This window comes from Ambystoma mexicanum, chromosome 11, assembly GCF_040938575.1.
Source record: "Ambystoma mexicanum isolate Mex_15411 chromosome 11, UKY_AmexF1_1, whole genome shotgun sequence".
Taxonomy (NCBI): Eukaryota; Metazoa; Chordata; class Amphibia; order Caudata; family Ambystomatidae; genus Ambystoma; species Ambystoma mexicanum.
Window position 1 is genome coordinate 1,477,686,958 of NC_090934.1, and position 24,572 is coordinate 1,477,711,529.

Below are 24,572 nucleotides of genomic sequence, written 5' to 3' on the forward strand. Positions count from 1 at the left end.
ACGAGTTTACTCGACGCCTCCAGCAAAGAAATGCACCTGCAGTTCTTGGGGTCCATTCTGTCCCCCTTTTTAAAAATCATAATAACCTGAGCTGGCCTCTATGATGCCGGCAAGGACTGCGCTGCTAAAATATTGTGAAGAGGACCCCAGGGCACTGCCGCCCATAGGCCAGGATTCATTTCAAAAGCGGCACCCGACAGCTCCTCCGGCCCCGGCCCCGGCCCCGAGGCGCTTTACACTTCGTTATAAGGTCACACATTGCCTCGTACTTGAGAGCCCGGCTCCGGCGCGCAGTGTTGCTATTCGGCTGCACAGGGGAAAGGGTCGCCCCACACCTTCTCCTGCGTCGGCCGAGCCTGCGTGAGGGCTGGGCCCCTGGAGCTTATAACAAGGCCTAGAAAGGCCTCATATCTTTATTCCACGTGCAATAAGCCACGCCTTCCCAGGTGCTGCGCCCAGGCATACCCGCCTAGTCGCTCTTCAGCCTTGCCTCACGGCCCCGATTCATAGAATTTTTTGCATTTTGTACTAAAAAAATGAGTATGCACGGACTTTGCAAGGCAGAAATACACTTTGCACAGTTGCACTAATCAGGGTTTGTGTCGGCAGTGTAGAGTCACTCTGAACCGTGGGGGCCCTCTGAGTTGGCATCTTCATGGAGGTTTAAGAGAGGTCTTGTTTCCTGGCCACTAGCATTCACAGGCCACCTCTCTGAAGCGGGGGGGGAGGGGGGGTTTGCAAGCTGGCTAAAAAACATTGAAAGTTCTGAGTGTGAATTAACCCTCACGATGCCACATTCCCCGAGTTAAGTCCTTTGCTTTTACAGAAAGTATCCCTTATTTTCCGTGGGTCCCCCTCCTTCCCCTGAAAAGGCCAGTGGGTATATCCAGGTAGTCAGTGCAATGTAGTCCTGCCTCTAGGCGCTATGCAGGTAAATGACACAGGCGCCGGCTGTGTAGTGATTGTGTCTCGCAAATGGTGACTATTGTCACCAGGTGGCAGCAGAGAGCGAGTGGGGGGAGGACGGCCGGGAGCTCGTGCGGCTCTGCCCCGCAGCACACAGGAGTGCTTATGCAGAGTGCATTCGAGCACACTGGAGGGCGCTGCCTTCAGCCGCCTGGGGCGCCCCGTCCTTGCCCAGATCTGCCACCCAGCTGACCGACACACAGTTCTCTGCCACCACCTTGCGCTCAGGGCTGCCCTCCAGGGGGGCTGCGTGATCTGCCGCAGGGCTCCCGAGCCAGTCCATGGACTCACTCCCTAACTCCACCCAGTGGGAATTTCCTCTTGCGAGAAGCGCCGGGTGCAAATCCAGCTCCTGGAGTCCGACTCGTCGCCTAGGCGCTGTGCAGGGGCCGTGATCAGGTGAGTCGTGTGTGCGACACTTGTGTGTTAGTGCTGCCCCTCCTGACACAGGGCAGGACCTGGGCATGCGTGCGTGCACTATTATAAAAGGCGCCCCTTATGTTCTCGCGCGCCCCACAAAAACCACTTATCAAATAATTGGGGTGGGGGAAGGGTTGTGAAAGGTCACCACCACGGAAATAAAGCGGCTGGCGACCCCGCCCAGAGTGAACACCAGTTCCCTGCAGTATTTCTCTCCCAAGCAACTTCTTGTCGCACTTTCTTAAAGTGCATGTTATTGAGGCAGGGATAGCGAGTGCCAGGAAGGGGTGTGGGTCGAAGGGAAACGCAGAACTCTCGTTTCCCCATATTTCCTGTTCCGTGCCTGACACCTTCAGCCAGCCCTGGCTTTTCCCACTGCATGCTGGGAAATCTAGGCCCATACTAACACTAACGGGGGACTACAAGTACCAGCAGGCACTGGGAATGGGGAAGGTCAAGTGAAGGCGATGCTACGTTTTCAATCCTAGCGCAACCTGGATGTGGACTGGGACCGTGGGAGTAGTGGGGTACACAGTCTGCAACTCTGCAAAGTGCTTCAGACATTTGGGAACAGGAAGAAAGACATTTCAAAGTCTGGAGAGCACTGGGAATGTGGCCCCCTGCAGCGTTCACGCTCACAGCACATTGCAAGAGCACGCCTGCCCTGTAGTATTGACAGCGATCTTCTGGGTACGTGGAGCATGGGGTGGGTACCGGGCAGGCCACTACACTTACACATTCTGGGCAGGGGTCTGGGGGTGTAGACCCTGCGGCACGTGCCATGGGATACGTGGACCCCATGGGTGCGTCTGTGGACTCGATATGTGCAGGGCTTACCAGGAAACTACCCGCGCTAGTCAAGGGCGCGAGTATCCTGCTGTGAAGTGAAGTGCGCATTGTACCTGAATCCCTTTGAAGAAGGACTCCTTGTGACCAGTACTGAACATTGCTGCATATTGCGAGCCAATTCCTGAGCGAGCGAGCAGAGAAAGACACTGTAGCCTTAAGAGACTGGAGTCTCGTAGCTCCGCCCATCCAAGAAACGAAGCTCAAAAGGCAGTGAGGGACGCCCTTGCAGCGTTAAGCCCGCACTAGTCAAGGGCGCGAGTATCCTGCTGTGACTGTTTCACTGTTTGCTGCTTTGCTGTACGCTGGCAGCTGGATAAACATTACTCTCTGACGCCGGCTATCAAAACTTCATAGACAGCCGTCAAGCCACAAGTCACAAAAGCAAAACCATATGGGGCGGTAAGTGGACCGTGTACCGATTTCACCTTAAGACACAAAACAACAGCAAAGCAATCCATCATGTCCATGCAGACGGAGCAAACACTCCCGGACGAGGGATACAGAGACAAAAGACCAACACGTACAACACGCCCTCTGCAAAGGTTCGGAGCGTCCTCCATTGACACTCACCTGCACAAAACACGTGCAGACATCGACACCGGTGAAGGCATGTGTGATGCCAAATCAATATCATGCACACTACAAAACAACGCCCTTTCAAACAGCGGTAAAGATCTGACCTCGCCTGGTGCAGCGAGGCAGAATATGGGACGAACGGAATTAACAGATAGCGTTCCAGGGGGAACGGTGATCTCCCCGCCCGACTCAGAGCTCGTGGGTCACCCTTCGCCTGCCGGAGGGCGGACGGGGGCGGGCCTCGACGAGAGGAAGGTGGGTGAACTCACAGAGGCTCTGAGAAATGCACCCGAAGTATGGACGACAGAGGACTGCGCCAGAGAGCCCCGGCGGTCCGGAGAGAAGGCAGCTCCGGTTCCCTCTCCCTCCGCTAGGAGCGGGAAGGGTCCCGTGACGCCGTGTGGAGCCAGAGCCGTAGTGCGGGTCCATTGGATAAATCCAGACGAAATCCTACCGGAGAACCATGAGATACAGGAACAGGCAGATACCGTGGAGGAGGCGCCCCAAGCGGAACAGGGCAGTATTATAGCCCAGGTTCACTGGGCTCAGCCTGAGGCTGCCACACGATCCACAAAGGACTTGGTCCCAGGGAACCCACAGTTGGTGGGAGCAGAGGCACAACCCAAAAAGGACGCAGCTACGGGGATACAGTCCTTTAATAAAAAGGCAAAAGATGTGACCCAAATAATTAATATAGACAAAATTACTGAGGAAAGTGAGACTATATATACGCTTCCTCTCAAGCTCAAAAGAATCAAATTAACAAAAAAAAGAACATAACAGAAAAAACAAAAAGGAAATCCTTACAGTTGACACAGAGGGAGAAACATCCTCTAATCAATAACTCACCTCCAAATGAGATGTGGATAGAGATCGACGACGAAACAACTAGATCTCCCTCGCACGAAGCACAAAAAACAAAAGACCATCAAACGAAAGGATCCAAAGCAAATAACAAAAATAAAGGGCCTAACAAGGCCAATAAGAAAAAGACACAGCCATGCAAGACGCCCCTGAAAAAAGGACAACTAAACTCACTGTTGGATTTCTTTAAAAATCAAGGAAAAAGGAAATACGACATATTGGAACTATCTGACGCGGAAATCCTGGCAGCAATCACAGAAACCTCACCACCACCTAAAACGCGCAAAATGACGCCACCAGATGTGAGTCCAATTGAAAAACCTCAAAGTGAGATTATGTGCCTACCTCAGGAAGCCGCAAGGGAGGTAGATCAAGACAACTCAAGCGATGACTACAATCCCAATCCAAACCCTACGGCGATTTCGGTGGAAGACAAAGGGGAAGGCGGTATGGAAAACAGAGCAGAGAATAAGGACAAAGAAGCCACCTCTCCGATATGCATGGGAACTGAGGCACGAAAAAGCGTTATGCCAGTGGCTTCGCCTCAAAAAGCACAGGAAAGGACAGAAGAACACATGGTACCAAGTCCAACCAGCCCAGTGAAGACGGGCGATAAGGAACTGAAAAAAACCCTGCCAGGGCCAAAAGAGCAGATCCTCGGTCTCTTTGAACTCCAGACCCCACCACGACCAAAACACAATTATGGAGAAGAAAGAACAACTGACTACGTAAATCCAAACCCAACCGAAGTTCCGCTCCAGTACACCAGTAAGAAAAGGGGGCCGAACAGAAGCCTCTGGTTGGCTTCCCCGCCTTCGAGGCGACAATCACTTGACCCGGCCGACGACCATCCTTCGGGGGGTCGCCCCAAACAAGACAGACCCAGTCCAGGTCTAAAAGAAACACCAGCAAAAAAATCAGATTTAGCAACTATTATGTCCGCCATTACAATCGCCCTGGCTCCGTTCTGCAAATTATATGAAACACTTAATGACTCAATGAAAGATCAAACAACAGTGTCGGCCATGACCTTGACAAACTTGATCTATTTGGAAGGATATGTGAAGGCCTCAGAAAAACGGATCGTCAACCTCATAAATGTGAAATATAAGGAAAGTCAGAAAAACTACTTGTCTGAAGCGAAAGAACACCCCTAGAAGTCCAAGCAGGAGAAAAAAGCTTTATCTAAAAATGGGTCGACACAGACTTCAGGGACATCAAACGCCATTGACCTAACTAAGCAGATGGCAAACGCCGAAGTGCAAACGCAGGGCGCTTTCAGCATTTTTAATATGAATAAGGGAACTGGACCATTGTTCCCGTTGTCACAAAATAAGGTCTTCACTTTCAACCAAAAAATGACAGACTTGGACAGTCCATCAACCTCTGGTCTACAAAAAAAAAAGAGAAGAATCCCCAGCTAATAAGAACTCAAAGAAAGAGGGTAGCATTTCCACAAGGACAATTCCTACTACCTCTATAAAATCGCAGGAAACATCAAATAAAGGACCAGTGCAACAACAGAAAAATGGGGCGGAGATTAAAAATCAATCTCAGAGCAAGAGCCTAAATCGACCAGTAGTAAAAGAAGAGGAGTTGACAAAAAAGAAAAACAATTTACCCAGGGGTTCCTCGGCTCAGAAGTCAAACAGCTCCCCAATGACGGCGGATGATTTCTTAAGAGACAAAGAATGGATGGCCTTATCCGTCTATGAAGAGCCGGAGGAGAGGTGCCAACAACAATCATTGACGCGTCAATCCGCAAGGGAGGTATTCCCCCAAAAACACATCAATGACAAGGGGCGGACAAGGAAAGACTCTATCCAAGACCCACCAGACAGTAGGGCAAGAACGGAAGGTAAAGAACAATCAGAATAAACTACTGTCAGAAATCGGGTGGAATATAAAGAGGAAAAGAAGGTAGAGAGACGGACTCAATATCCTCCTTCATACTCCAAGTCTGACTATCAACGAGACCTTTGGGAACGGAAGGAAAAACACTGGTACTTCCATAACTCTGCAGAAGAGAGAAGCGATTCGAGACATTATGCCGACCGAGGCCGTCAGAAAAGAAAGCCAGAGTCCGAACCCGACCAACCGTCCATAATTTTGAAATTGGAACAAATGAGAGAAAACAAAGAGGACATAATTCTAAACAGAAGCACAATTCTGAAAATCTTTAGACATCTAAGGTCGGTACATCGCCTGTCGACAGAGGATATAACACTAGTGGAACCGTACCACTCAGGCAGCAAAGCAAAATGCTACCTACATATAAAAGGGAAGAACTACGGAGCTCAACTGCAGGAAGCCAAAGAACTACTAGCCGAGAAAGGCCTATGGTTAAGCGAGATCACCCCAAAGACAAAGGTGAACAAGCCCAAGTCTCCAAAAATAAACAAGGGCAAGAACACTCATTATATGTCCAGAACGGAAGAACTGTACAGAGACAGCCGGTTGCAATACGACAAAGAAAGACCTGACTACCCAAAAGAAAAACCGAGTCAAGGACGAACCGAACCAAAAACAACCACAAACAATAAAACAGATGCGAAGAGCAAAGGTGTCACCCGATCAACGGAATCAACACGTCGAAAAAGAGCTACCCCTGTTGAAACGGGGAATTATGAAACAGCACCCCAAATGAAGATTCCGTCATTGAAAGAAGTCCCTCAGGCTATATCTGTGCCCACATCAAAACCACTATGGGCTTGGTTACCAAAATCACTTACAGCAACTTTGACCAAATAGCAACGATCCGCCCTAGGAGACGGGGCCACAGAACGAACATCTCCAACAACTCGACGTGTGAGGGAAAAAAAGATCCAGATAGCCTCATGGAACACCTGTGGATATAAACATCTTACGACGGGGGGGTCCGGATCTGGGTCAATTTGAAATAATCGCACTTCAGGAACACTGGCTAACTGGGAAACCTTCACTGGAGGGTTACGAGATCGCTTTCGCCCCAGCAAACAAGAACAGACTGGGGCGCCCTTCATCCGGTCTCTTGGTGGCGATTAGAGTGGACTGCGGGCTAAGCATTACAGAATCTATTACAGCCTCAAGCCACATGCAAGTGATCAGACTGACATGGACAATTCCAGAGAAACAGCCAGAAAAGAGAACAGTTAAAGAAATTGGAATAATCAATATCTACTGGAACCCACAAGCAATCACAGACAAAAAATTCCTAACAATATTGGAAAAAGAAATCGACAGGTTATATGCGGAAAAGAACATCGCCCATGTCTTAATTTGCGGGGATCTAAATCTGAAACAAAAAAACGCATCTACATCCATCACTGAACAAATAAAATCCACCCTAGAATCTAGAGGGGAGTTGTGGCACAATCTGATGTCTTCAGGAGGGTTCTACAATCTAGATCAGACATTCCCACTCTCCAGCAGACTGCCAACTTGGGAGAGGGGTGCCCTAAACAGCACATTAGATTACATCTACGTATCAGAGGCCATGTTGGAAGTGATCATAGAATTTGAAGTGATGCAAACTATCCCAAGTGACCACAATCTGCTAAGAGCAGCATGGATCTCAACAGAGGTGCTCCACCAAAAAATGAACTCAGAAATTGAATGTAATACAAAGGGAACCCGCTTAAAGTTGACCACCGAGAGAATAGAAGACCTGTTCAAAGCATACAAAGCCTCAACGAAAACAGTGGAAGTTGAGCAAAAAACCATCTATTATCGCCCTTTTCTGAGCCCGTACAAAGTTTCCGCTTGTCAAAGAATTGGAAAGCCACCTACGGGGAACCATCTATACGATAAACAAGTCGTGGCAAAAAGGGCTAGCTTGAGACAACTAAAGCGAAAAGCCGAAAAACACAACTCACCGGATCTAGCAGCACAAGTAATGCAAGAAGAAAGAAATTATAAAGCCTGGATTAAAACTCACAGAATAAATCTATATCAGAAATATCCTGAGAAATGGAGCAGGGAAAAACTCCAGGAGCTTCTGGAACCTCTTAAAAATTGGTATAGAACAGAAAACCAATATGCCAGCAAACCATGTAAGCGAAGAAAAGTGGATATTACACTTCGAAGCGCTGTTCCGAAAACCATCGGGAAATGAGGACCAAGTTTGTATCCAACAAGACAGCCCGTGGGTGGACGTCTCAAACCCAGAGGACATCAGGGAGATAATCAACAAACTAAAAAACTCTCGAGCACCGGGACCAGATGGTGTCACTAACATCGACTTAAAATCATTTAAAAAACAATGGATTCCCTTTATCAGCCTAGTCCTCAAATACTGTGAAACACCAAGAGCCATCCCAAAATCTTGGACCTCAGCTAACGTGGTATCCATTTACAAAAGAGGAGACAAGTCTGATCGTGGCAACTATCGGCCCATAGCATTGCTCGATATGATCGGGAAAGTTTTCGGCATGCTGCTCCTAAAGAAATTCCAACTATGGGCAACGGAGGCACCATGTAACGACCCTTTTCAAGCAGGCTTTAAGAAAAACTCTTCCACGACGATAAACATCATGCTCCTTAGCATAATCAAGAGCAAAGTCGCTGAGGAAGTGGCCTCCGTGTTCGTGGCCTTCATAGACCTGACCCAGGCCTTTGACCGGGTGGATCGAGAACTCTTATGGAAGAAATTGAACTCCTGGAACTGCCCGCAAGCCATTCTGGCTCCAATCAAAGCGCTACATACGAACACCTCCATCAGAGTGAAATTAAACATACAAGGCGACCTGTCGGAAGAAATTCCTATACGAAGAGGGGTGAAACAAGGCTGTCCCATGGCACCGGCCCTGTTTCTCGCATTCATGGGCGATTTCAAAGATTCCTATGCCTCGGTGAGAGCTTTTCCGCCAAAAATTGGAAATACATCAATGCCACGTCTAACATACGCAGACGCTATAGTACTAATGGACCTAACCCAAATAGGGCTGCAGCGTCAATTAGACAATTTGGCAAACTACACCAAGCTCTCAAACCTGGAGATAAATAAAGAAAAAACAAAAATCATAACTTTGGGGAAATCAACAAAGAAACAGAAAAATTTCAAGTGGACCATGGAAAACGTCCCGATTGAGAACACAACAAAATTAAAATTTCTGGGAGTTATTATAGACAACTCGCCTCAAGAAACGAGCATGCAAGAACACCTATGGGCAAAAGTAAGATCATTGGCAACCCAAGCCAAAATACTGGAAAGGAAATATGGAAGATTCTCCCTTATACCTACCGTCAAATTCTATAAGGCAAAAGCAGTTCCGGAACTTACATACGGTTCCGAAGCCATGCCTGAGATACCGGACACCCTTTGGCTGAGGCTAGAAGGTTATTTCTGGAGGACTACCAGTTGATAAACGAGGAAAGGTGCAGAGAAAAGTGCAAAATGCTGAAGAAATGGTCAACAAAGATAAAGCAAAATTTAGACCTTGTAGCTTGCACAGAAGCTGATTTATTTGGAAATCCAGATAAAGTCAAGAAGAAACTGGCAGACTTAGACTGGATTGCTACTGAGGAAAAAGCGTCGAACAACAAACTCTTGAAACACCTTCCATGTTATGCACTAAAGAGGAACGAAACAGCTCAATATCTAAGAAGGTTCCCGAGTAGACCACTTCGCCAACTATTCTTAAGAGCACGTCTAAACTTGCTTGCCACAAATGAAATACTTCAAATTAGAGGTCAGTCAGAATACAACACCTGCAGACTCTGCAAGATGCCGGACCAGATGGAAAACGTGAGACACTTGCTTCCTAGCTGCCAGGCTTTGTCCACTATACGCCTAGCCTACCTAGCGACACACTGAGTCCGTTCACAGAGCCGGAAGAAGAGCAGTGGTGGCCGTGGTTAATTGGGGTAGGAAGGACTGCCTGGACCTTAGCTACAGCTAAGATTCTGCAAATTGCCCTGACAAAATGCAACCAGCAGTGTAAAGAAGATAGCTGAGAGACTGGCCTCTGGAGCCCTGCTACAACATTTTTTTTAAAGAAGAAGCACATTCACACCAGATCTTGTAAAATCTAAATTTAGATAAAAACAAGTTAAAAAAAACCAAAAATAAAAGAAACTACAGTGCATGCAGCGCGGGGAACCTGCAGACCCCCTGCACCAGGAAGTGCTGCAAAAGGCACCCCTTTTACTCTTTGTGCTGGAACATTCTTTCGAGAGATCACGATGCCCCCACCCTTCCCTGCACACATGTGAGGAATACAGTGATTCTGGGGTCCAGGGGACCCCATTACCTCTGTAACCCTCGCTGTCTGGACGGGGAGCCCTCCAGGCGGCAGTCGGTTCCCCCTTTATTAGGCAGGAGTTTGCATGTAACGCGCATCACCTGTTTGTGGCAAACTTCCAACAGTCACTGAAACAACAAAAGCAAAATGTGTAAATCTGTGCCCCCCCCTCCCCCCCGGGCAGTCGCACAAGGGCCCCGGCCTCCCAGCTCTACCGACTCTGCCAAGCTACCCCCAGTGGGAGAGAGTCTTGCGAAAGCGAGCGGTGCAACCGTGCTGTGTGGAAGTCGTTTTGGTGGAAGTCTGTTGTGGGGTCCTTCTGTAATGAGTCCACCCTACACTAAGGGCGACCCCCAGACCAGAGCCCACCATATAGAGGGACATCTGTGGAAAAGAACCGGGAGAGCCTGGGGGACGGCACTACACACTCTCTTTGGTCGAAGGGAGACCGCGATGGGGGGGCCAGTCTGGTCCCCTCGACGCTGGGTTGGGGTGCACGTTGCAGCACCGGCCCACATGCACCCCGAGTCTTCCCGCCAGCAGGGCATCTTTCCTTTTGGGTAAAGCTCCTCCACATTGCCTAGGCCATCATGCCACATTGGCGGGTCTGCTGCCCTGGTGCCCTCCTGCCACCCACTGTCAGGGGTGAACATTGAAGGACACAAGACTATAGCCTGGTGCACTTCCATGCTCCTGCTCAGAAGATAATCACAGGCCCCTAGGAGCTATTTTCAGCTCCTGCCACACCTCTTTTTCGACCCCCTGATGCAGACCCCTTGCCCGATATCAAAAGAAACTCACTCCGGCTGCCATCCCAGACAAAGTTCACAGGTTGAAACGCGTCTGCTATTGTTTATTGTCCTGTGCAGAGCACTGGCCTGTCAGTTTCAGTGCAACCTGTGGGGGGATTGATGTGCAGAGAACTGGCCTGTCAGTCCCAATGCACCCTCTGGGGGGATTGATGTGCAGAGAGGAATTGCCTGTCACTTCCAGTGCACCCTTTGGGGGGACTGATGTGCAGATGACTGGTCTGTCAGTCCCAATGCACCCTCTGGGGGGATTCATGTGCAGAGAGGACTGGCCTGTCAGTTTCAGTGCAACCTGTGGGGGGATTGATGTGCAGAGAACTGGCCTGTCAGTCCCAATGCACCCTCTGGGGGGATTGATGTGCAGAGAGGAATTGCCTGTCACTTCCAGTGCACCCTTTGGGGGGACTGATGTGCAGATGACTGGTCTGTCAGTCCCAATGCACCCTCTGGGGGGATTCATGTGCAGAGAGGACTGGCCTGTCAGTTCCAGTGCATCCTTTGGGGGGATTCATATGCAGAGAGGACTGGCCTGTCAGTTCCAGTGCATCCTTTGGGGTGATTGATGTGCAGGTGACTGGCCTTTGAGTTCCAGTGCATGCTTTGGGGGAATTGATGTGCAGAGACTGGTCTGTCAGTTCCAGTTCACCCTTTGGGGCGGATTCATGTGCAGAGAGGACTGGCCTGTCCGTGCCAGTGCACCCTTTGGGGGAATTGATGTGCCGAGGACTGGCCTGTTGGTTCCAGTGCACCCTTTGGGGCTTTGATGTGTAGCAGACTGGTCTGTCAGTTCCAGTGCACCCTGTGGGGATTGATGTGCAGAGGACTGGTCTGTCAGTTCCAGTGCACCCCTTGGAGGGATTGATGTGCAGAGTACTGGCCTGTCAGTTCCAGTGCACCCTTTGGGGATTGATGTGCAGATGACTGGCCTGTCAGCTCCAATGCACCCTCTGGGGGGATTGATGTGCAGAGGACGGGTCTGTTAGTTCCAGTGCACCCTTTGGGGGGATCGATGTGCAGAGGACTGACCTGTCAGGTCCAATGCATAATTTGGGGGGGATTCATGTGCAGAGAGGACTGGCCTGTCAGTTCCAGTGCACCCTTTGGGGGGATTGATGTGCAGAGGACTAGCCTGTCAGTTCCAGTGCATCCTTTGCAGGGTGGAGGGGGAATTCATGTGCAGAGAGGACTGGCCTGTCAGTTCCAGTGCACCCTTTGGGGGATTGATGTGCAAAGGACTGGCCTGTCAGTTCCAGTGCACCCTTTAGGGGGATTGCTGTGCAGAGGACTGGTCTGTAAGTTCCAGTGCACCCTTTGGGGGGTAGGAGGGCAAACATGGGGGAGTGATGTGCAGATGACTGGCCTGTCAGTTCCAGTGCACCCTTGGGGGGATTGATGTGCAGAGGACTGGCCTGTCAGTTCCAGTGTATCCTTTGGGGGAATCATGTGAAGAGAGGACTGGCCTGTCAGTTCCATTGCATCCTTTGGGGGATTGATGTGCAGAGGACTGGCCTGTCGACCTCTTCTTCATGCCTTTTCATGTATTTGATTTAATTCTGCTAGTCTTCTACCATCTGTGGCTTATCTTGACCTTCCCTGAACAGGATACTCTGTTCTTTTTCTCTTTAATTGTATCCACTGTTGGCCTTTCCCAGCCTGATACGACCATGGCTTCTTGGCATGGTTACCTTCAGCTGGGTTTCTCTCCTTCTTAATTCTCGATTTGTTTGAAGCAAAACTCTCCTCTTGAGACCTTTATCAACCTTTGGTTAATTCTGCTCATGTGCGTAGTGGATTTTCACTCATCTATGAAATGCTTTTGAGGTATATATATGTATCGTTGGCGCTTGCCGCAATCTATTTTACTACTAAGGATAGGCAAGCTTCACAATTTCTTTGCTTCTTGTGGTTTCTTGCATCTGTACATGTTTAAACAAACTGAATATCTTCATTGTGCATATGGCATAAGTTTCTGCATCTTGACATCAACTGTTTCACCTTAGGCTCATGATGTCACTTATCTATGGTATTTCGTCTCTTTATCAGTATTGTTAGGTCATTATATATTCTATATGTGTGTCAGTCCGATTTATTATGACGTCACCAGTCGTCTTCCTTTAGTATCTTCGTGGCTTCTTCGAGTATTCCATTCTGACAAACATCCATTTGTCTTGCCTGTAGATATGCTTTTCTCAATGGTACCTTACTGTCCAGGTTTTCTTAGGTGTTGGTACTTCAATAGGTGTTGTTACTCTGATAGGGACAGAGCAGAGCCCAACTGCGGTTCTCTGCTGGTTTATTTGTTCATCACACGTCACATACTTTGGCGTGAAAGTACCAGGTACTACAAAGGGGGTGGCTGGAGTGTGGATGACACTTGGCACTTCCTCTTCAGAGCGAGCAGGAGCTAAAAGCAGCTCCTGGGTGTCCTGCATCATTGAGCGAGCGGGAGCTAAAAGCAGCTCCTCGGTGTCCAGCATCACTGAGTGAGCAGGAGCTAAAAGCAGCTCCTGGGTGTCCTGCATCACTGAGTGAGCAGGAGCTAAATGCAGCTCCCCAGTGTCCTGCATCGCTGAGCGAGCGGGATCTAAAAGCAGCTGACCGGTGCCCTTCATCACTGAGCAAGCGGGAGCTAAAAGCAGCTCCTGGGTGTCCTGCATCACTAAGCGAGCAAGAGTTCAAAACAGCTCCCGAGTGTCCTGCATCACTGAGCGAGCAGGAGCTAAACGCAGCTCCTGGGTGCCCTGCATCAATGAGCACGTAGCTCCTGGGTGTCCTGCATCACAGAGCGAGCAGCAGCTAAAATCAGTTCCTGGGTGTACTGCATCAACAAGCGAGCGGGAGCTAAAAGCAGCTCCTGGGTGTCCTGCATCACTGAGCGAGCGGGATCTAAAAGCAGCTCCCCGGTGCCCTTCATCACTGAGCGAGCGGGAGCTAAAAGCAGCTCGTGGGTGTCCTGCATCCCTAAACGTGCAGGAGCTAAAAACAGCTCCTGAGTGTCCTGCATCACTGAGCGAGCGGGTGCTAAAAGCAGCACCTTGGTGTCCTGCATCACCGAGCGAGCAGGAGCTAAAAACAGCTCCTGGGAGTCTTGCATCACAGAGCAAGCAGGAGCTAAAAGCAGCTCCTGGGTGTCCTGCATCACTGAGCGAGCAGGAGCTAAATGCAGCTCCTCGGTGTCCTGCATCACTGAGCGAGCAAGAGCTAAAAGCAGCACCTGGGTGTCCTGCTTCACTGAGCGAGCAGGAGCTAAAAGCAGCTCCTGGGTGTCCTGCATCACTGAGCAAGTAGGAGCTAAAAGCATCTCCTGGCTGTCCTGCATCACAGACGGAGCAGCAGCTAAACACGGCACCTGGGTGTCCTGCTTCACTGACGGAGCAGCAGCTAAACACGGCACCTGGGTGTCCTGCTTCACTGAGCGTGCAGGAGCTAAAGGCAGATCCTGGGTGTCCTGCATCTCTGAGCGAGCAGGAGCTAAAAGCAGCTCCTGGGTGTCATGCATCACTGAGCGAGCAGGAGCTAAACGCAGCTCTGGGTGTCCTGCATCACTGAGTGAACAGGAGCTAAACACAGCTCCTGGGTGTCCTGCATCACTCAGCAAGCAGGAGCTAAACGCAGCTCTGGGTGTCCTGCATCACTGAGTGAGCAGGAGCTAAACGCAGCTCCTGGGTGTCCTGCATCACTGAGCAAGCAGGAGCTAAACACAGCTCTGGGTGTGCTGCATCACTGACGGAGCAGCAGCTAAACGCGGCACCTGGGTGTCCTGCTTCACTGAACGTGCGGGAGCTAAAAGCAGCTCCTGGGTATCCTGCATCACTGAGCGAGCAGGAGCTAAAAGCAGCTCCTGGGTGTCCTGCATCACTGAGTGAGCAGGAGCTAAACTCAGCTCCTGGGAGTCCTGCATCACTGAGTGAGCAAGAGCTAAATGCACCTCCTGGGTGTCCTGCATTACTGAGCGAGCAGGAGCTAAATCAGCTCCTGGGTGTCCTGCATCACTGACGGAGCAGCAGCTAAACATGGCTCCTGGGTGTCCTGCATCACTGAGTGAGAGGGAGCTAAAAGCAGCTCTTCGGTGTCCTGCATCACTGAGCGAGTGGGAGCTAAAAGCATCTCTGGGGTGTCCTACATCACTAAGCGAGTGGGAGCTAAAAGCAGCTCCTGGGTGTCCTGAATCACTGAGCGAACCGAAGCTAAAAGCAGCTCCTGGGTGTCCTGCATCACTGAGTGAACGGGAGCTAAAAGCAGCTCCTGGGTGTCCTGCATCTCTGAGCGAGCAGGAGCTAAAAGCAGCTCCTGGGTGTCCTGCATCTCTGAGCGAGCAGGAGCTAAAAGCAGCTCATGGGTGTCATTCATCACTGAGCTAGCAGGAGATAAAAGCAACTCCTGGGCGTCCTGCATCACTGAGGGAGCAGGAGCTAAATGCAGCTCCTCAGTGTCCTGCATCACTGAGCAAGCAGGAGCTAAACGCAGCTCTGGGTGTGCTGCATCACTGGGCGAGTAGGAGCTAAAAGCAGCTGTGGGGTGTCCTCCATCGCTGACGGAGCAGCAGCTAAACGCGGCACCTGGGTGTCCTGCTTCACTGAGCGTGCAGGAGCTAAATGCAGCTCCTGGGTGTCCTTCATCACTGAGCGAGCACGAGCTAAAAGCAACTCCTGGGTGTCCTGCATTACTGAGCGAGCAGGAGCTACAATAAGCTCCTGTGTGTCCTGCATCACTGACGCAGCAGCAGCTAAACATGGCTCCTGGGTGTCCTGCATCATTGAGCGAGCGGGAGCTGAAAGCAGCTCTTTGGTGTCCTGCATCACTGAGCGAGCGGGAGCTAAAAGCAGCTCCTGTGTGTCCTGAATCACTGAGCGAACGGAAGCTAAAAGCAGCTCCTGGGTGTCCTGCATCACTGAGCGAGTGGGAGCTAAAAGCAGCTCCTCAGTGTCCCGCATCACTGAACAAGCGATAGCTAAAAGCAGCTCCTGGGTGTCCCGCATCACTAAGCGAGCAGGAGCTAAAAGCAGCTCCTGGGTGTCCTGCATCTCTGAGCGAGCAGGAGCTAAAAGCAGCTCCTGGGTGTCATGCATCACTGAGCTAGCAGGAGATAAAAGCAACTCCTGGGTGTCCTGCATCACTGAGCGAGCAGGTGCTAAATGCAGCTCCTGGGTGGCCTGCAACACTGAGCGAGCAGGAGCTAAACGCAGCTCTGGGTGTCCTGCATCACTGGGTGAGTAGGAGCTAAAAGCAGCTCCTGGCTGTCCTCCATCGCTGACGGAGCAGTAGCTAAACGCGGCACCTGGGTGTCCTGCTTCACTGAACGTGCGGGAGCTTAAGGCAGCTCCTGGGTGTCCTGCATCATTGAGCGAGCAGGAGCTAAAAGCAACTCCTGGGTGTCCTACATCACTGAGTGAGCAGGAGCTAAACGCAGCTCCTGGCTGTCCTGCATCACTGAGCAAGCAGCAGCTAAAATCAGCTCCTGGGTGTCCTGCCTCACTGATCTAGCAGCAGCTAAACAAGGCTCCTGGATGTTCTGCATCAATGAGCGATTGGGAGCTAAAAGCAGCTCCTGGGTGTCCTGAATCACTGAACGAGCTGGAGCTAAAAGCAGCTCATGGGGGTCCTGCATCACTGAGCGAGCGGGATCTAAAAGCAGCTGCTGGGTGTTCTGCATCACTGAATGAGCGGGCGCTAAACGCAGCTCCTGGGTGTCCTGCATCGCTAAGCGAGCGGGATCTAAAAGCAGCTCCTTGGTGTTCTGCATCAACAGGCGAGCAGGAGCTAAAAGTAGCTCCTGGGTGTCCTGCATCACTGAGCAAGCAGGAGCTAAACGCAGCTCTGGGTGTGCTGCATCACTGGGCGAGTAGGAGCTAAAAGCAGCTCTGGGGTGTCCTGCATTACTGAGCGAGCAGGAGCTACAATAAGCTCCTGTGTGTCCTGCATCACTGACGCAGCAGCTGCTAAACATGGCTCCTGGGTGTCCTGCATCATTGAGTGAGCGGGAGCTGAAAGCAACTCTTTGGTGTCCTGCATCACTGAGCGAGCGGGAGCTAAAAGCAGCTCCTGTGTGTCCTGAATCACTGAGCGAACGGAAGCTAAAAGCAGCTCCTGGGTGTCCTGCATCACTGAGCGAGCGGGAGCTAAAAGTAGCTCCTGGGTGTCCTGCATCACTAAGCGAGCGGGAGCTAAAAGCAGCTCCTCAGTGTCGCGCATCACTTAATGAGCGGGAGCTAAAAGCAGCTCCTGGGTGTCCAACATCACTGAGCGAGCAGGAGCTAAAAGCAGCTCCTGGGTGTCCAACATCACAGAGCGAGCAGGACCAAAAAGCAGCTCCTGGGTGTCCTGCATCACCAAGCGAGCGGGAGCTAAAAGCAGCTCCTGGGTGTCCTGCATCACAACGAGCGGGAGCTAAAAGCAGCTCCTAGGTGTACTGAAGAACTGAGCGAGCGGGAGCTAAAAGTAGCTCCTGGGTGTCCTGCATCACTGAGTGAGCGGGAGCTAAAAGCCGCTCCTCAGTGTCCCACATCACTTAATGAGCGGGAGCTAAAAGCAGCTCCTGGGTGTCCAACATCACTGAGTGAGCAGGAGCTAAAAGCAGCTCCTGGGGGTCCTGCATCTCTGAGCGAGCAGGAGCTAAAAGCAGCTCCTGGGTGTCCTGCATTACTGAGCGAGCAGAAGCTAAATGCAGCTCTGGGTGTCCTGCATCACTGACCGAGTAGGAGCTAAAAGCAGCTCTTAGCTGTCCTGCATCACTGACGGAGCAGAAGCTAAACGTGGCACCTGGGTGTCCTGCTTCACTGAGCATGCAGGAGCTAAAGGCAGCTCCTGGGTGTCCTGCATCACTGAGCGAGCAGGAGCTAAAAGCAACTCCTGTGTGTCCTGCATCACTGAGTGAGCAAGAGCTAAACGCAGCTCCAGGTTATCCTACATCACTGAACGAGCAGGAGCTAAAAATCAGCTCCTGGGTGTCCTGCATCACTGACGGAGCAGCAGCTAAACACGGCTCCTGGGTGTCCTGCATCAATGAGCGAGTGGGAGCCAAAAGCAGCTCCTCAGTGTCCTGCATCACTGAGCGAGCGGGAGCTAAAAGCAGCTCCTGGGTGTCCTGCATCACAGAACGAGCAGGAGCTAAAAGCAGCTACTGGGTGTCCCGCATCACAGAGCGAGCAGGAGCTAAAAGCAGCTCCTGGGTGTCCCGCACCACAGAGCGAGCAGGAGCTAAACGCAGCTCTGGGTGTGCTGCATCACAGAACGAGCAGGAGCTAAAAGCAGCTCCTGAGTGTCATTCATCACTGAGCTAGCAGGAGATAAAAGCAACTCCTGGGCGTCCTGCATCACTGAGGGAGCAGGAGCTAAACGCAGCTCTGGGTGTGCTGCATCACTGGGCGAGTAGGAGCTAAAAGCAGCTCTGGGGTGTCCTCCATCGCTGACGGAGCAGCAGCTAAACGCGGCACCTGGGTGTCCTGCTTCACTGAGCGTGCAGGAGCTAAAGGCAGCTCCTGGGTGTCCTTCATCACTGAGTGAGCAGGAGCTAAAAGCAACTCCTGGGTGTCCTGCATTACTAAGCGAGCAGGAGCTACAATAAGCTCCTGTGTGTCCTGCATCACTGATGCAGCAGCAGCTAAACATGGCTCCTGGGTGTCCTGTATCATTGAGCGATCGGGAGCTAAAAACAGCTCCGGGTGTCCTGAATCACTGAGCGAGCGGGAGCTAAAAGCAGCTCCTGGGTGTCCTGCATCACTGAGCAAGCGGGATCTAAAAGCAGCTCCTGGGTATCCTGCATCACTAAGCGAGCAGGAGCTAAACGCAGCTCCTGGGTGCCCTGCATCACTGAGCATGCAGCTCCTGGGTGTCCTGCATCACTGAGCGAGAGGCAGCTAATATCATCTCCTGGGTGTACTGCATCACCAAGCGAGCGGGAGCTAAAAGCAGCTCCTCAGTGTCCTGCATCACTGAGTGAGTGGGAGCTAAACACAGCTCCTGGGGTGCTGCATCACTGAGCGAGCAGGTCCTAAAAGAAGCTCATGGGTGTTCTGCATCACCAAGCGAGCGGGAGCTAAAAGCAGCTCCTGGGTGTCCTGCATCACAGAGCGAGCGGGAGCTGAAAGCAGCTCATGAGTGTCCTGCATCACAGAGCGAGCGGGAGCTATAAGCAGCTCCTGGGTGTCCTGCATCACTGAGCCAGTGGGAGCTAAAAGCCGCTCCTGGATGTCCTGCATCACTGAGCGAGCAGGAGCTAAAAGCATCTCCTAGGTGTCCTGCATCAGCGAGCGAGCAGGAGCTAAAAGCAGCTCCTGGGTGTCCTGCAGTGATTTCAGTCCTGGAGAGATACGGTCCCTGGGCTTGAGGCCAAGGACAAGTCTCACAGTCCTGTTCTGGATGAGTTGCAAAGGGCAGAGAGTAGAGGCAGGAAGATTTAGATAGAGGCTGTTACAATAGTCCAGCTTTGAGAAAACCAGGGCTCTGGAGACAGTGAGCTTCTGGGGGAAGGAGAGGAAAGGAAGGATACCTCTGATGAGGTGTAGCTGGTAGTGTGACTTCTTAGAGACATCAGATATATGAGGAGAGAAAGAGAGTGTGGAATCGAAGATGACCCCAAGGTTTTTTGCCTTGCAGGTAGGTGCAGGAAGAGGGCCAAGGGAGGTCGGCCAGAGAGCTGCAGGGAAGGAGGGAGTGGGTGTGCCGATAAGTAGAATCTCAGTCTTACTGGCATTAAGGCAGAGGTCGTTGGCGGCACACCATTCCTGGATAGCAGAGAGACAGTCAGAGATGAGGGAAGGGGAAGAGGAGGAGGCCGAGGGTAGCCTGAAAATGAGCTGGGTATCATCCGCGAAGCACTGAAAGTTGGGACAGAGAGCGGCGATGCGGTGGGCAAGAAGAGCCAGATACTGGTTGAACAGCCAGGGAGAGAGGTTAGAACCCTGGGGGACACCACAGGTAGAGAAAAAGATGTCAGACAGGAAGGACCCCAGGTGGACCTGGGAGGGTCGATTGGAGAGGAAGGAGGTCAGCCACGCCAGAGCCTGACCAGTGATACCCAGGTTATCACGGAGACGATTGAGCAGGATGGTGTGGTTGACAGTGTCAAAGGCAGAAGAGAGATCAAGCAAAATGAGAACACAAGGGGTGTTACAGTCAAGCTTAGAGAGCAGGTCCTCACGGATGTTCAGGAGAGCAGTTTCCGTGCTTCTGGCAGCTCTGAAGCCTGACTGATGGTCATGAAGACTACCAACAGATTCAGCATGGAGATTAAGCTGGGAGATGGCCAGTTTCTCCAGGAGTTTGCCCAGGAAGGGAGTGATAGAGATTGGGCGATAGATAGCTGGGCAGGAGGGGTCGGAAGAGGGTTTCTTAAGAAGGGGGTGCACAAGGGAGTGCTTGAGGGGGGATGGGAAGACTCCAGAGGCGAAGGAGTGATTGCAGAAGTCAGCCAGGGCAGGAGCCAGGGAGTCGATGTGGTCCTTGATAGTTTTGGAGGAACAGGGGTGGACCTGTTTTGACGAGACTTCCATAGATCGGACTTGTCTCGAAACCTCGTCAGCAGAAAAAAGGGGAAAGGCAGCGAAGGAGGGAGGAGGGGTGGCTGCAGAAGGGCCAGAGGGAGAGCAGGGAATAGAGGGGGGGGGGTGATGGGAGGAGAGTGAGGACAAGATGTCCTGAGTTTTTGAAATGAAGTGAGAGACCAGTGCCGTACAAAGGGTCTGGGAGGGGACAGGAGAGGTAGAGACTGCAGCAGGGTTGGCCAGCTCCTTGCAGATTTTAAAGAGTTCGGCCGAATTGTTAGACACCGCAGAGATGCGGGCTTGGATAAGGGCTCTCTTCTTAGTGAGAACGGAGAGCCGGTATTGCCTTTGGAGCAGGCGGCAGGCCAGTTTGTCAGAGGATGAACATGAAGCACGCCATTTCCTCTCTGCCACCCTGCACTTGCGCATAAGGGTGACAAGATCTGAGTCATACCAGGAGTTACATTTGGCTTTGGGCTTCAGGCGGATCCTCATGACAGGGGCAAGGATATCAAGGGTATTAGATATAGCAGAGTGGAGAGTGGAGAGGGCTGTGTCAGGGTGTGAGTCAGCCGAAGGGGGAGGAGGAGGCGAGAAGGTGGTAGCGAAAGCCTCAACTGACATGCGCTTCAAGGGTCGGATGACCGCGAAGGTGGGTGGCAGTGATGAGGGTGGCTTTGCCTGTGGGGTAGGGAGGGTGAGGTGGGAGGGTAGGAGAAAGTGATCACTCCAGGAGAGAGGAGTGGAGAGAGGGACAGAGAAGGGAAGGTCAGAAGAGATCAGAGCATCAAGAGTGTGCCCTGCAGAATGGGTCGGCCCAGATGGGAGAATAGAGGGTGAGAGAGAGTCACAGAGGTCGCGAAAGAGTCCAGAGGGAGGACAGGAGGCATCAAGGTGGATATTGAAGTCTCCAAGAAAGAGGAGTTGAGTGGTTGAGGACAGGAGTGAGGAGGAGAGGTCAGCCCACTCAGAGAGGAAGGCGGAAATTTGACCAGGTGGCCGATAGATAGTAGCCACAGTAAGGGAATGGCTAGGAGAGAGAGAGAGTCGGCAGACAAGACATTCAAAGGAGGAGTAGGTCTGCGTAGGAGTGACAGTGGCAGGAATCCACTCAGGGAAGATGAGGGCCACACCCCCCCAGCACGGTTGGGCCTGGGCAAGGAGAGGATCTTGTAACCGTCAGGTAGGAGTGTGTCAAAGCTGGTGACAGAGCTGGCGGTGAACCATGTCTCAGTGAGGCCGAGGATGTCAAGGTCCAGTTCCTCAAGAAGGCGACAGATATCAGAGGAATGTTTGATGGCAGAGCGAGAGTTAAGAGTGGCAATGTGGAGAAGGTTGCAATCCTTGAAGGACTTCCGGGGAGGGGTGCAGATCAGAGGTACGCCCTGTGGAGGTGAAGAAGAAGGAGCCAGAGAGAGGGCAGGGTGAGAGGGTGGAGGCAAGGTAGCCGAGTACAGGGAAGAAGGGACAGCAGGAGGGGAAAGGAAGTTGATGAGGCGCGGGAAGCGTCTATCAAAGAGGTGGAGGTTGGCCTGAGGGCCTTGGACCAAGACGGTCCCGTTAGCGTAGACATTAATGATAGCCTTAGAGGAGCGGAAGGGGGCCAAGAGGACATCCCAACGGGTGCCACCATTAATGGGAGAAGAGGAGAAGGGAGAGAGCACAGAGACCATATGAAGGGTCCATTGGTCAGGGGAAGGCACGAAAAAGAGGATGTCAGTAAGAGTTTCCTTGGAAGAGGTACTGGTGTAGGTGTCAGCGATAGGGAGGCCTGGGTTGGAGACCAGGATATCCTTTTTAAACTTTTTCCTACCAGATTTAGTGAGGAGAGCAGGATAGTCAATGGAGAAGCAGTTAGAGAAGATAGGAGAGATAAAGAGCACCATGGAATAAGGAGGGAGTGGGGGGGAAGACAGACGAGAGCAGGCGGACAGAAATGAAGCGGCAAGCCCTAGTTTACCAGAATTACAGTGCAACAGTAACAGTAAATACGAATTAGGTACCCAGTGTAGAGGCCACCTAAGTTTGAGAGTCCTGCGAGGGAAGAAAAAGCCCTAGTTGACCAGAATTGACGGTAAACACTGAAGTGGTGGAGGTTGGTGGGCGAGCAGGTGGAGCTAACCAGAAAGAATGGAGGACCGGTGCCTGGCGTCCCCTGTGACACCTGCAGACACACAGGGAGCCGCAGCCGTAGGAGCCGCCCTTTGCCTAAGGGGCCCTTAGCCGAGGGGGCTGCCGGGCAGGGGGGTGGGATTTAAGGCAGGAGGAGAGGAAGGGGAGGTGGGGTGTGGGCGGGCAGGGAGGCGGGAAGGGAGTGGGGAGAGGAGGACCAGGAAGTGAGATGGACGGAGGGGGCAGGGGGCAGCACAATGTGCACAGAGCGCCAACAAAGCAAAAACAGTAAACCGAAAAAAATATAATGGAAGCTTACTGAAGCCCAACGGGGCTTGGAAAGCAGCCTCACAGCAGGCCACACAGGGCTATGGGCGACCGCTCAATCCCGCTCAGGCTCAACAAGGAAGCGAGCGTGGAGAGCGGTCGTTACGTAGTCCTGGAGGGACTACGAGGACACCCAATCAGAGGGGGGGGGTGGGCGGGCAAGGAGGCGGGAAGGGAGTGGGGAGAGGAGGACCAGGAAGTGAGGTGGAAGTATAAAGCTAGCCTCAAGATTACTTCATCTGCTTGTGTTTCTTATGCATCTGTACACGTGTAAAATGACTTAATGTCTTCATCTGTTTATGTACAAGCAGGAAGAGGTGGGCACTACTATAAAGTTTTATCTTAAGTTCCTCATAAATTATTAAGTATTTATAGGTGGAGCGACCAGGTCTTGTGATGGTCCTGTGACCCCTGGACCCAAAATGTCGAACCTTTCCAAGAAAAAAAGCTGGATAACACTGCCCAGCTAAGCCCGGTGCTCTTGCAATTGCTCTAAATGAGCTTTGTATTTCTCAAACCAAGTTTACAATGCAGTTCAATTCGGTTCATTGTAGATTTGACAAAACTCCTCTGTCTATTAAATCAAAATTTAATGTGTATCTTATATATTGGATTTTCACAAATTCCTTTCAAGAAGAAGGGTTATTATGCAAGGAAGCAATTCCCGAGACCGGGCGCAGTTATAATCATATATGCCTATGGCTTTTGGAGATAACCTCCTTCGTCAGGGCACTAACTCCGCCTAAATAGTCAATAAATGACAAAAGTAACCGAAAGGTGGAATTGTATCCCCATTGGGTGTGCATCACAAGACAGCTTGATGTATTATGTATTATATAACAGGTACATACATACCATTGGTATCCATATGGGGTTCTAAATAGAGAGAACCGGATCATGGTATCATACTGTAAGTTTCAACAATTTGAAGCGTAAAATGATCAGCAAACATTTCTGGAAATTAAATGTACCTTTTTGCTTTTAATTTAATCTCTGTGTTCCCCAACATTCCGAAAAAATCAGTAAAGAAAGTCAAGAAAACGCGATTACTACGTGTGCAGTGCTGAGTATGTAGAATAGTACACGTGCATGTTCGGAAGTGCATTCGCATGCTGGAGCGCCATATTTCCATGCGTTCTGTGAGGATCCCACTCCCTCACGTGACCGGGCTGTAGACAATAATGATATGGGCACCGGTAAGCGAGTACCTCACTCTGCTGTCACTTGAATCAACTAGGGAACACCAAGAAGTCTACACTACCTCGGGGTACGGCGAGGAACTCCCCGAGGGAGAAAGCAGAAGAAGAGGAGGCGTATGCATGGCTGACCAATCATGGCTGAAGGGCTTGTCTGTCCATTCACCTTGGAGATGGGGAGCACCTGCAGTCTGGGGGCTTGAGACAAAGATCACAAAGCAAGAGCGACCAGAGCCAAGCCCAACGAAGGGAGCAGCGAGTCCAGCAGGACGCAGACGAGGCAAGTCCCTACTCCAGGAAGAACTTCCCGCCACTTGCCATGGCCCTTATCAGTCAGGGCCCTGGGCCGGGTCAGGACATCCTGTGTCCCAGGCTAGCCCCATCCATCCCCTTTCACTGCCCGTCCCTCGCTCACGCCACGGTACTGAGAACTTGGGGAGCATATACCGCCCCAACCTAGGAGGATGGCCAGCCCCCCCAAGTGGGAGGATGGATCCATGACCTAGGCCTGAGGGAATCGGTGCAACCTTTCCTCCCCGCCAGTAGATGTCCAAAGCCTCCGAGAAGCTGCCCCTGCCAGAGACGAGTAGCTTTGCCCCTTGGATCCCGTTGGCAGCGTCTTTAAGTCACCACACTATCTGCTGAAAAGAAACTCATTGCAGCACCTGGGCAGCTTATGAGTAATGAATGAGACAGCCTCATGGAAGGCGAGCGCCTGCTTATTACTGTAGGTGCCCGATGGGCGCAGTT

General features: G+C 51.5%; 1 protein-coding gene across 2 annotated transcripts in view; it reads left to right on the forward strand.

Moving 5' to 3' along the window:
- Positions 1 to 1,047: 1,047 nt before the first annotated feature.
- FES (FES proto-oncogene, tyrosine kinase) overlaps positions 1,048 to 24,572 on the forward strand; it is a 474,871-nt gene continuing 451,346 nt past the window's right edge. Inside the window, exon 1 of one of the 2 annotated variants that reach the window (XM_069625186.1) lies at positions 1,048 to 1,365. The gene's annotated coding sequence lies outside the window, so the exon portion shown is untranslated. The remainder of the gene's footprint in view (positions 1,366 to 24,572) is intronic. The other variant, XM_069625187.1, reaches the window with a different exon arrangement.